The sequence below is a fragment of the Sinohyriopsis cumingii genome, chromosome 14 (assembly GCF_028554795.1).
Source record: "Sinohyriopsis cumingii isolate HCF-2022 chromosome 14, ASM2855479v2, whole genome shotgun sequence".
Taxonomy (NCBI): Eukaryota; Metazoa; Mollusca; class Bivalvia; order Unionida; family Unionidae; genus Sinohyriopsis; species Sinohyriopsis cumingii.
In genome coordinates, this window is record NC_142974.1 from 66,784,975 (window position 1) to 66,799,104 (window position 14,130).

At 34.5% G+C, this 14,130-nt stretch overlaps 1 long non-coding RNA gene across 2 annotated transcripts; it reads right to left on the reverse strand.

Annotated features, from left to right (window-relative positions):
• Positions 1-5,411: 5,411 nt before the first annotated feature.
• LOC149784042 (uncharacterized) lies at positions 5,412-13,747 on the reverse strand. 2 transcript variants are annotated; one of them, XR_016413735.1, is made up of 5 exons: positions 13,373-13,747; positions 12,718-12,744; positions 11,141-11,349; positions 7,534-7,560; positions 5,412-6,390 (listed from the first exon to the last, which is right to left on the reverse strand). It is a non-coding gene; the product is annotated as an uncharacterized LOC149784042 (long non-coding RNA). The 2 variants fall into 2 exon arrangements; XR_016413736.1 differs by lacking the exons at positions 11,141-11,349; positions 12,718-12,744; positions 13,373-13,747 and adding exons at positions 9,691-9,717; positions 10,329-11,099.
• Between the last annotated feature and the right edge of the window lie 383 nt (positions 13,748-14,130).

Here is a 14,130-nt window from a genome sequence, read left to right on the forward strand (position 1 = left end):
TTGTATTACATAATTAGATCTCACTTATATTAATTTCCCCATCATATTTGTCCTGTACAATTATTTTTTGTTTCAGTCACAGATTTTTCATCTGCAAAAAAACAAACAAACCGATAATCAGTCACCCCCTTCAATTTTTTAAATAAAAAAAGAAACGTTCCTTTGAACTTGTTTATTGGTGGCAAGATTTTAAACAAAAACTTTATACAAATCTATAACTTTTCGTAAATTATTTGTATCCAACCATATTAGACTTATTCATAACCATGCCACTATTTAGTATAAGGATTCTCTTACCCGCAAAGTTGTGAGCTTCTTAATCTGTTATGCATTGTTCAAATTTGATAACGATGTCTTTTCTGTGCCGCAAACTTACTCATCTAAAAGTTATACTTGTATTAACTTTTTAACATTGGCTGATATTGTCTAATCACACTGTGTAATAGATGTTGTTTGTAATAGGCAAACTACCTATGATGTGATACCACCAGTACTTTAACTTTGAAATATCTTCTCAAGTTGGTCAGTTGCTATCTTGGAAAAAGACGTTCAGTCAGCAGGTTCATCTGTGTCTGCCATTGAGTTAATCTTTGCCACATAGTTATTATTATCTTGCACATTCTAGTCTTTACGGTTTTGTTATACCTCTAAACAATTGATACATTTTTGTTTACGTAAGTTTTAAAATCTTTAATGGTTTGGCCTTCTAACACATCCTTGTCGTTTTTCGAAACTCTTTTTCTCTCGTGAATTTCATTAGGCATCTTGTATGACAGATCATTTTATTCATCATCTCAAGCCAGAGCTATTCTGATAAGACATCACAGTTAAAATGTATTTGGATCCAGTGATTGCACTTTAAATATGCATGCATATCAAAAATGTCTGATTGCCACTGATAATCCACGTGATTAATATTTATCCTTCTGTATGGCGATTTTGTTATTTCTTATGTAACATGTGGGTGGACCGTTCAGTGAATCACGTGCATTCTGTTTTATTGTTTGGTCTACTCCCCCGCCCCCACAACTGAACAATGTTTGTATTAGCAACTGGACTTTCAATATTCAAGTATAAATGTCTACTACTGATGGAGTACTTTTGGTACATAATTTAAAGGAATACTTAAACATACATATAAATCTGCATGTTTAATGAATTTTCCTGAGGTTGTATCAAGAAGCCAAGAGATGATCGATCTATAACAGAGTAGTTTACAAAATATATTAGTGGTCCTGACATTTTATCGTATGAAAAAACACAAATAAAAAGTGTTACTTCCCACCATCCCAAGCAAAACAACACAAAAACAAGCAAGCAAACATATTTATGCCAGGTTTAATCCGGATCTGCATATAAATTTTGCAAGACAACAATAATGCATACAATCCAGGAATATGTGGTGAGGGATATTTTAAACACAAAAGGAATTATTCAAGACTTGAGACTTAAATCATATTAACATCGTTCTTCTTTAATCACACATTTGACACGTGTCAAGTATGTCAACGCTGTGGCCAAATCGAATGTTGTAAAACATATTGAAACCAAATTTACATTTCGGGGAAAAAAGATCGGATTACAAATTTAACGAACAAATCACCAACAAAAAAAAGCCCCCCCCCCCCCCCAACAACCGAACCCCGCCATGTTTATGATATTTACTGGAGTATATAAATTTGTTAAGCATACACATTCCTTTGAAATGCTGCAAATTATCCTCCGCTTTTCAGGAGCATTCTTGTTTACTGTCTGAACATTACGCAATTTTCGGAGTCTAATAAATATTTTCTCGTTTGTTGCGTAAGTGCGTTTTATATTTCCTGCTTTCTTCCTATTATATTAATAGTGTTAGTGTTGGCTTCATTATCAACACTTGAGATTTTTGTCAATAGGCTCTCAAATGTCAGCACCATGTTTTGGACAGAGTATCAGCTACACTGTAAGCTGAATCATCCCACTTTAGTTACAGCTTTTATATTGCAACGTATAACCCGTTAACATAGCACATAGCAAATTCATCTACAATACGGTGTTGGCTATTTAATTGTCAGAGTGGCGGTGGTGAGACAGTGATTTTCTTTGGAGCTGAAATAGTCTTTTTTCTTTTATCTCTTATTATTATTATTATTATTATTATTTATCCAAAATAATATCATGAATATAATACGGTGTCATTTTTCTATAAATCACAATATTTTTCCAACTATTGACAGACATAAATTAAACCAAAAAGTGTCATTTCCCTGTCCACTACCGCTCCGGTGGCCTAGTGGTTACAGCGTCCGTCTCGGATGCAGGAGGTCGTGGGTTCGGTCCCCGGCCGAGTCATACCAAAGACTTAATAAAATGGTACTAACAGCTTCCTCGCTTGGCGCTCATCATTGCGAAGGACTGGTCGGCCTGGTGTCCGGATAATGTGATTGGGTGGGACATCATGCTACATGATACCCCAGTGCTAGATATCACTATAAACTGCCATACTGCAGACATCGTAACGATATGACTGAAAAATTGTTAAAGCTACGTTAAAAATCCAAAATCTCTTACACACACACACACACACACACACACACACACACACACACACACACACACGTCCCTGCCCCAGAACATGTAATTTTTGGTCCCTAATATAACTGCGGTATAATGTGATACGTATCGTGGTACGTTCTGAAATACCTCGGTATACCGCGGGACACTAGATTTTTCTGTACTCACCTCTAATACCTATGTAGTCACGAAAAGAACATTCAATTTTAAATTCTTCTGTACTACATCATTATCACAAAAGTAGGTAAATGTGACGCATATCTCGCGTTTTGCTGACTCTGGTCGAATTTGTGTAATTCTTCATTGACTTGGGTTGATGTTCGTAATGTATGTCTGTTCATTGTGACCTACATTTAACATTTTTTTGGCACAGGATATTATGCTGACGTGCCTTTAATCGCTAAAACCAGCGTGTACATGCATGCATGCATACATACATACATACATACATACATACATACATACGTACGTACGTGCGTGCGTACATGCATGCATTACATTACATTACTTTGCATACATAAATAGGTTAAATGTTTGCATGCAGCTCACAAATTGGATTTCCGTAATCTGCCTGTGCTATACGTAGAAATATGAAATGTGGTAAGGATATGCTACTTGATGAGTTTTACACCCTCCACACCAATTCAAAACTAGGTCACCGTGTTCTTTATTGCTCACTTCCCTCCTTCGGATTCAATTATATGTATAACCTTTATTTCTTAATCGGTGTTCATACTAGAATTATCAAAATTATGCCTCGTATACATCGACGTGACTATCACAACCTTACGATAAAAGAAGGTCAATGTGACCTAACATTTCATGTTACTCCCTAGGTCAGGTTTTTGCATTTAGCTCATGGCCACTTGTGTCTTTTGCACACTGTGTACCCGAATCATAAAATGTGCATCTTTATCATTACTACACCTTTACCTGCAAGGAAGGTCACTGTGACTCAGACTTTGATTAGATGGTGTGTTTTAACTATTCATTATAGAATATGATTGTATAAATCTCTATTAGTACCACACCGTTAGAAAACAGAAGGTCATTGTGACCTACATTTCGCAATTTACTTGCTAGGTTACGTGTTTGAATTTGGTTCAGAATAGGTGTGTTTTTTGTGTGTGTTATAAACGGACTTCCAATTTTGATCAAGAAAATTGATGAGAAGACGGATTTTAGTGAGCATCCATCCATTATTACAGCCGTAGGTGACTAGAGTCCATAATGTATGCTTCACGGACTTGGGTTGTATTATGTAACTGATGTTCATTTCATAGACACTGTTCATTGATTTGGGCTATGATTTGCATTTCGTGTTCAATTCTTATGCGTTATTCATGCTAGAATCACGAAACTGACGATGATATACGTCTATAATACCACCGCGCCCTCACAACCGTAGAGATTTATCTTTACCCATACTTCGTCATTTATTGGCTGCAATTAAGCTTTTGCGTTTGGCTCACGACCACTGCACTTTATCACATGTTATACACATACTCTCCTATATAGACTCAAGACCCTTATTGTGGTAGTGCATCTTGATATGTACTACACACTTCTTGCAGAACGAGGTCTCTGGGACCTATATTTCACGCTTCAGTGAATTTGTTGACATTTTTAATGTCTTTTTGGGAGATATTTATGATGGAGTTTGAAATTTGAGAATTTTATGCATATCTATTAATTCTACAATCTTTCAACCAAATAAGGTTACTAACATTTTAACTATTTGCATTTAGCTCGTGACGACATTAATGTTTGAATACTCTATGCATTAACCTTCAGTCAATACCCTTTTTGGTCTCTGCCGCTGTGGAAGTAAGAATAAGTATGTTTATTGAACGGTAACCCTACCATATTAATGAATATAAATTGTATAATGTGAAAGGTTACTCTGAACAGGTTAAGTGTGTCCTGTACAGGCGAATGCTTATATAAATTAGACGAGTAGACTGAATGTGAGGGTTCAGCTATGGTGGTTAATTACCTAAAATAAATTACAGGTCTAACAGCAAACATCGAAAGAAAAAAAAGAAGTTGCCATTCTCCATTCTTCGCAGCTAATGAAGGGACTGTTCATTGTATGGAAATTATTCATTGAATCTAGTGTATTCTATTTATCATACATAAACGTTTCTTTAGCATCTGAAACAATAATTATATACCTAAGTAGAAACCCCGAATGGTCCTATTTTGTTCCGCGATATAGGAAAAACTTCCTTCGCAATTTTTCTTTGACCTATTCACACGGACCATGTCCATGTCTTACTAAGCAAGAACAAAAACTATTTTAAGTGAAGTAATGATTTAGAACTGATATTCTTGTCAACGAGATATATATGCTCAGCTGGAAAAAGAATCTACTGTTTGTGTTGGGAAGAAAATTGATTGTTTTTTAGTTCCAGCTGTTGTCTCATGTGTATACCGGATCATTCTAATTCGCAGATAAAAACAATTGATGAGATCATTTTGATACTTGCCCGGGGTAAATTATGGTAATTATTATAATCAGTTCGGGATGATTCCAGTTTGTTATTTTGTAATAAATTAACATTTCCTTGTAACATATATACAAGAAAAGAAATAAAAGCATGGGATATATGGAGGGAGAGAGAGAATTAATAAAGTCCTTGAAAAATACCGAAGTTTATTTTCTAATCAGTAAAACAAATGATTTACTCATTCACATCCACACACACACACGCACACACACAGACACACATGCATACATACATACATACATAGATACATACATACATACATTGTATGTTGCTTTAGGGAGTACAGAGTAGTAGCACCATCAATAATGACTGTAAATAATAATGACAAAAATAACAACAACAAAAAAGTCAGCAAGCCCAGGATATTTAATCGAGTGATTTTTTCGTAAGAAATTTATGACATTCACTGATTCAAAACAACAATTTCTTTCTTGAACTTTAGCAGACAAAGCATGAACATTATGCATGTGTTGTTCTTAAGTTTAATAACATGAACACAGAAGTAAGATTATTTATAATGTAACAAATGTATATATGTCTTCTTTATTACACGATTGAAAAGTTAAATTAATCAATAGAGCTTAATAGTAATTTTACCCCAACACATTAAACTGCATAATATAAAAATTGTGAAATTTAATTGTGCAAAATCGCATTATTAGATCTAATAAAACAGAATCAGTTTACTTGTTTGCTTATGTACACGCATTGCAGAAATGAGATATATTTTAATCGGAGATTAAAGATTTAATTTTAAAATTTTTGATCAGCGATTAACCAGAACCATCTTATTATCTCTAAATCTACAAGATGAAAGTTAGCACCTGGTAGACCATCTACATATCGCGATTTGTCTGAATTAAATATGTATAAAGAAATGAAGGAAAGGTATATCCAGTGATCCGATTTTCAAACTTCAAAATGTGATAAACACGCAAACACCTCAGATACATTTTATATCTAAACCAAGTTTTACTGCATGAAGATGAAATGTGCACAGGTTTTGGTACACGCCCATATTTGACAGAGTCTGGTCAACAGCGGAATCAGGGAGGATTTGTACACCTCAGCGCAATGTTATGTCGCGTTTTCTGTCCTTCAGGTCAATTGAAGCAATGGTGAGGGTTCTCCGGTCGCATTTACACACGTCATGGACGTTGATACAGACCCCCTTCCTAGCCGAACAGCTCCGGACCCCAGTGGTGCTAACACATTGCCCTGCGCTCTTCATACATTGTCCGAAAACTTGAGTTTTCACGGCAAACTGGCATAATATGAGACCCAACAAGAAAGGACGCACGAGATTATGCTGCATATCACGTGATACCTGTACCAAGAAAGGGAGCTAACAGTCATTTTTGAAACATATTCGTATATTCATACTTGAAAAACAAGGCATTCTCCATTTGTTTCCTTGGTTTATGTTTGTTTGTTGTTGATTTTAATTTCTTCCAAACATAAATCTCGAGATAATTTCCAAAGTTGTAAAATCTGACATAGTTCTAAGAATATCTATATCAAAAATTTAATATGCAAATAGCTAAACCGAAGTTAAGAAAATTTTACGATCAGAATTTTCTGATTATAATCTTATTATAATTTAAGAGAATGACTAATGATTTTGAGTATCATAATTATAATGTATTGAACCAGGTCGCGGAAGTACTGTCGATTTTAATGTAAAAAATTCAGATTTTCTTATAGTTAATGAATACAAAATTGGACAGGAAAAATTTGTAAATTGACAGTGAAATATTTAACATATTGAGTCTATTCTAGTATGCTTTTTTGGATGATATCTGAGATCAGACATCGTAACGTATTTGGCTGGACTGCATTTCACCGATCGAACTTTAGTCTTGACATAAAATTAAGTCCAAAATTGACTGCTTTGATTGGCTGTAATTTATGTCTGACTCAAACTGACCAATCATAGGTCGAGACGTAAGACTTATGCAGGTAACATCAGTGCTTAAGTTTGTTTGAAATAACTCTGATTATAAGATTTGTAGCATATCCCACTCTCTTGCTCTTTTTTTCTTCTTCGTGTACAGTCATGATCTGTGAGTTGGTGGTGGCAGTGGTCGTTGATGTTGTTGCGGTGATGGTGATGTTGGTTTAAGTGTGATGTTGGTTTAAGTGTATCATTTTATATTCTTTAATGTGACGATTATGATTATAAAAACTCACAACTTGGTCAGCCCCAATACCATTAAGAGCTTTATGCAAAGAAAGCAATTATCTATCTATCTACGTACCTACCTACATATCTATCTACATAACATATTAAGTCTATTCTAGTATGCCCTTTACCTATATATATATATATATATATATATATATATATATATATATATATATATATATATATATATATATATATATATATATATAGTGTAAGCATATGTGTGTGTATTTGTGCAATGAGAGAGAGAGAGAGGGAGAGAGAGAGAGAGAGATCTTTGCTTACGGTTGAAGTTCTCTTGCTTGCAAATGCCTGCGAATTGTAAAATAAGAGACTAACACTACTGAATGATCATTGTTACGTGAAAATGTCAACAAAAATATTAAAAGAAATATCCAGGTGAATGTTATGCATTTAGCTGACTTTACCTCTAATACGGTGTTTCCTTTTCCTGCGTCTTGTAAACACACATATGTCCATAAAGAAATGAAAGATGAGTGAATATTTGACGTCTCAACGGCTTTGACTTGAAAGTCATATAATTAGAAGCGGTTAAACATACATATTCATGAACGTTGCATCAAAGCTATTACTACTATTGTTAGCGTAGTAGTAGTAGTAGTAGGAGTTATTAATATTTTTAAATGAGCAAAAACAGAGATCATATGGGTAATTAATCGAACAGATCCGGAAAAACGCTTGTGCCTGTATGTATGTATGTATGTATGTATGTATGTATGTATGTGTGTGTGTGTGTGTGTGTGTGTGTGAGAGAGAGAGAGAGAGAGTGGCCGAGTGGTCTAAAGCGCTCTCCGTTACGGATCACTGCCATCACACCTCTGTCTGCGTAGGGTCGAGTCTCGGATTCGGCCAATGTGGGTATGTGAGAAAGCTTGCCAGTAGCTTTTCAAGGGTCGGTGGTTCTTTCCGGGGATTTCCTGGGTTCTTCCTCCACCATTAATACTGGCCGCCATGTATAGCCTATCTTGTGCTGAAAAATGGCGTTAAACCCTACAACAACAACAACAACTAAATATCGTTAAGTGTCTATACTGTCCGCAGCTGTGTTCTGGAAAGATTTGCATGCGCAGAATTGCACAGTTTAATGAACAGGTGACGTAATATCACATATCGTCAATCAGTATCAACTGTTACGAGCATATGCTCTTAAAATAGGTAACAGAAAAGATTGAAAGACAACAAGCTTTGTAAAATTTAGCAGACAATTTATTTCCCTAGAAAACAAAGTGAAAATGGAAAAAAGAACTTACGATATTGCGAATTAAATCCCAAAATAATCAAAGAATTACAGACACAAGTCCTTGTAGTTTAAAGTCCTGAATAAAACGTAGTACAAGTCCCGGAGATATAAATAATAAAAAAAAACTGAAGGCGATGAGATGTCTGTTATAGCTTGTAGGGTGTTGATGTGTCAGCAGTCTTTTTTGAATCACAGTAATATAATTCCAAGTTTGAATTAAATGTAAATTCTAGTGAATGTCTTTATCCAAGAATTTTATCAGAGCACATTTGTATTTCCAGAGAAAATAATCACTTGAATTTATCCCATCTAGACACAACATAATACACTTTGAAAGCTCTGGATGTTAAAACACAAATGACCAAATCCTCAAAATTACAAGATTATATAGTTCTCTACTTGACCTCAGGTCACAAATACCATTTTCTAAACAAATCATTTACCTACTGGAAAATAACCTTCTAGAACTATCCTGATGTTTACAAAATCAAAGCCATAACCTGGATTGCACTCTCGAAATTCCAAAACTTAGACCCAAATAGAAATATTTACTTTTTCCATTAATAATGATCCTGATATTAAGCTCATACACACAGAGAATAGTTTAGCTATGTATTAGTTGTTTAGTGTTTAATAAATGCTCTTTATTTACACTTTCTAAATACTTTTAGGTTTATTGCATAAATGACAGAAAATGAAATGGGGATTAATAAAACTAATTATAGGTCACTGCGACACAAATAACGACGACCACATACACTGTTAGATCACCCATCTTGCTTTCTAGGAAGAGGAAAATATCAAATATTATCAGGAGCCGAGGTTTGAGAAAAGAGATGAATAGTTACCCTTTATTTATAGTGATTATCATAACGAGGATAGATTGATCTCAGTTTGAAAAATGATCTCTCCGGTGATAGATAAATACACTTTATTTATAGCATTTATCTAAACAAAGAGAGATTGGTCTCTGATTTTAAGCGATAGCTATTCTAGTATGCCTTTTATATATATATATATATATATATATATATATATATATATATATATATATATATATATATGTGTGTGTGTGTGTGTGTGTGTGTGTGTGTGTGTGTGTGTGTGTGTGTGTGAATGTGTGTATGTATATGTATAGTGTGTGTGTTTGTGCAATGAGAGAGAGAGAGATCTTTGCTTACGGTTGAAGTTATCTTGCTTGCAAATGCCTGCGAAGTGTAAAATAAGAGACTAACAATGATGCCGTTTGTCTAATGATCATTTTTACGTGAAAATGTCAGTAAAAAAATATAAAAAAAATATCCAGGTGAATGTTATGTATTTAGCTGACTTTACCTCTAATACGGTGTTTCCTTTTCCTGCGTCTTGTAAATACACATATGTACATTTTTGGAGCACAGCAATCGGAATATTAAAAAGCAAATTTCCCAGAAAACATGCTATTCCCACAAACAGTATTCCCTGAAAGATTCATTTATTTTCTGTCAATTTATCTTGGAGCAAACCGCGAAATTAAAATAAAGACAAGACAGATGACTGAATATTTGACGTCTCAACGGTTGTGACTTGAAAGTCGTATAATTAGAAGTGGTTAAACAAACATATTCATGACCGTTGCATCGAAGCTATTACAGCTTTTGTTAGCGTAGTAGTATTAGTAGTAGTAGTAGGAGTTATTAATATTTTTAAATGAGCAAATACAGAGATCATATGGGTAATTAATCGAACAGATCCGGAAAAACGCTTGTGCATGTATGTGTATGTGTGTGTGTGTGTGTGTGTGAGAGAGAGAGAGAGAGAGAGAGAGAGAGAGACTGACCTCTTGGCTGCGTGAATCGCTAGACAGATCTGATCACAGGGGGCAGGAAACGGCTTATTTCACGATGTAAATATTGATTCTCTTCCAAAGCGAGTCTATGCTTATACTGTGCGTTATATTTTACCATGAATTAAAAACCTCGAGACAAACGAGCAACGACGCGAATAATTAGATGGACACCATCGTACATGATGTACGCAAAACACTTGGTAACATTCATAATGATAGACCAGCGCATTCACTACATGCTTGATTCAAATAATGTAGGCCACTAGCCAAAACAACAAATGACATATATACATTACTGACAATAAGAACCCATGCATGGTGGGTAAGAAATGTTTAAGGTATCTGTCTTACAGCCTCCGTGTACCATCTTCAGGTAAGAGCCATGTTAAACAGCTGCCACTACCTAAGAAATCTGCTACTTTCAAACTCATAATGCAGTATAAAATAAAAAGTTTTATTTTTGTTCTGACTGAATAAGGGAAATGCTAATAGGTTGGGTGACAATATCGGAATTTCTCAACTACTAGATCAACTCTTGTTTATTTGGAATTTTTTAAATTTAGTTCTACCAGAGGTGAATAAGTATATTGTTATACAAGTTTTAAAAGCAATTTCTTGTAAATATGAAATTAAAGGTATTCAGCAATACAAATGAGTATGTTTCGCAGATATAAGCACCCCGACCATTCAAATAGTTTACGTAAATTTATTATTTTCATAAAAGCAGACCCTTTTCATTAAAACCGGCAAAAATCTGCAATCAATCTTGTCTGCACGCATCGGTGTACATTTTATACACTTACCGGAATTTCTCGCGGTTGTTGAGTTACTGTCGGCTGATGGGTTCTTTGGGCGATATGAACATACTATTTCCGGATCAAATCCTATGTTTGGCGACGTGTAAATCAACGTTGAATTTCACAACCATATTTCGTGTTACCATTTAGAATTTCGCTCTAGATATGGCTATTACTAAATACCGTTAAGTGTCTATACTGTACGCATCTGTGTTCTGGAAAGATTTGCATGCGCAGAATTGCACAGTTTGATGAACAGGTGACGTAATACCACATATCGTCAATCAGTATCAACTGTTACGAGCATATGCTCTTAAAATAGGTAACAGAAAAGATTGAAAGACAACAAGCTTTGTAAAATTTAGCAGACAATTTATTTCCCTAGAAAACAAAGTGAAAATGGAAAAAAAGAACTTACGATATTGCGAATTAAATCCCAAAATAATCAAAGAATTACAGACACAAGTCCTTGTAGTTTAAAGTCCTGAATAAAACATAGTACAAGTCCCGGAGATATAAATAATAAAAAAAACTGAAGGCGATGAGATGTCTGTTATAGCTTGTAGGGTGTTGATGTGTCAGCAGTCTTTTTTGAATCACAGTAATATAATTGCAGGTTTGAATTAAATGTAAATTCTAGTGAATGTCTTTATCCAATAATTTTATCAGAGCACTTTTGTATTTCCAGAGAAAATAATCACTTGAATTCATCCCATCGGGACACAACATAATACACTTTGAAAGCTCTGGATGTTAAAACACAAATGACCAAATCCTCAAAATTCCAAGATTATATAGTTCTCTACTTGACCTCAGGTCACAAATAACATTTTCTAAACAAATCATTAACCTAATGGAAAATAACCTTCTAGAACTATCCTGATGTTTACAAAATCAAAGCCATAACCTGGATTGCACTCTCGAAATTCCAAAACTTAGACCCAAATAGAAATATTTACTTTTTCCATTAATAATGATCCTGATATTAAGCTCATACACACAGAGAATAGTTTAGCTATGTATTAGTTGTTTAGTGTTTAATAAATGCTCTTTATTTACACTTTCTAAATACTTTTAGGTTTATTGCATAAATGACAGAAAATGAAATGGGGATTAATAAAACTAGTTATAGGTCACTGCGACACAAATAACGACGACCACATACACTGTTAGATCACCCATCTTGCTTTCTAGGAAGAGGAAAATATCAAATATTATCAGGAGCCGAGGTTTGAGAAAAGAGATGAATAGTTACCCTTTATTTATAGTGATTATCATAACGAGGATGGATTGATCTCAGTTTGAAAAATGATCACTCCGGTGATAGATAAATACACTTTATTTATAGTAATTATCTAAAGAAAGAGAGATTGGTCTCTGATTTTAAGCGATAGCTATTCTAGTATGCCTTTTACTTATATATATATATATATATATATATATATATATATATATATATATATATATATATATATATATATATATATATATGTGTGTGTGTGTGTGTGTGTGTGTGTGTGTGTAGTGTGTGGGTGTGGGTGTGTGTTTGTGCAATGAGAGAGAGAGAGATCTTCTTTGCTTACGGTTGAAGTTATCTTGCTTGCAAATGTCTGCGAAGTGTAAAATAAGAGGCTAACAATGATGCCGTTTGTCTAATGATCATTTTTACGTGAAAATGTCAGTAAAAAAATATTTAAAAAAAATATCCAGGTGAATGTTATGTGTTTAGCTGACTTTACCTCTAATACGGTGTTTCCTTTTCCTGCGTCTTGTAAATACACATATGTACATTTTTGGAGCACAGCAATCGGAATATTAAAAAGCAAATTTCCCAGAAAACATGCTATTCCCACAAACAGTATTCCCTGAAAGATTCATTTATTTTCCGTCAATTTATCTTGGAGCAAACCGCGAAATTAAAATAAAGACAAGACAGATGACTGAATATTTGACGTCTCAACGGTTGTGACTTGAAAGTCGTATAATTAGAAGTGGTTAAACAAACATATTCATGACCGTTGCATCGAAGCTATTACAGCTTTTGTTAGCGTAGTAGTATTAGTAGTAGTAGTAGGAGTTATTAATATTTTTTAAATGAGCAAATACAGAGATCATATGGGTAATTAATCGAACAGATCATGAAAAACGCTTGTGCATGTATGTGTGTGTGCGTGTGTGTGTGTGTGTGTGTGTGTGTGTGTGTGTGTGTGTGTGAGAGAGAGAGAGAGAGAGACCGACCTCTTGGCTGCGTGATTCGCTAGACAGATCTGATCACAGGGGGCAGGAAACGGCTTATTTCACAATGTAAATATTGATTCTCTTCCAAAGCGAGTCTATGCTTATACTGTGCGTTATATTTTACCATGAATTAAAACCTCTAGACAAACGAGCAACGACGCGAATAATTAGATGGACACCATCGTACGTGATGTACGCCAAACACTTGGTAACATTCATAATGCCCGTCCAGCGCATTCACTACATGCTTGATTCAAATAATGTAGGCCACTGGCCAAAACAACAAATGACATATATACATTAATGACAATAAGAACCCATGCAAGGTGGGTAAGAAATGTTTAAGGTATCTGTTCGCACAGCCTCCGTGTACCAGCTTCAGGTAAGAGCCACGTTAAACATCTGCCACTACCTAAGAAATCTGCTACTTTCAAACTCATAATGCAGTATAAAATAAAAAGGTTTGCTTTTGTTCTGACTGAATAAGGGAAATGCTAATAGGTTGGGTGACAATATCGGAGTTTCTCAAGTACTATATCAAATCTTGTTTATTTGGATTTTTTTAAAATTTATTTCTACCAGAGGTGAATAAGTCTATTATTATACAAGTCTTAAAAGGAATTTCTTGTAAATATGAAATTAAAGGTATTCAGCAATACAAATGAGTATGTTTCGCAGATATAAGCACCGCGACCATTCAAATAGCTTACGTATATTTATTATTTTCATAAGGCAGACCCTTTTCATTAAAACCGGCA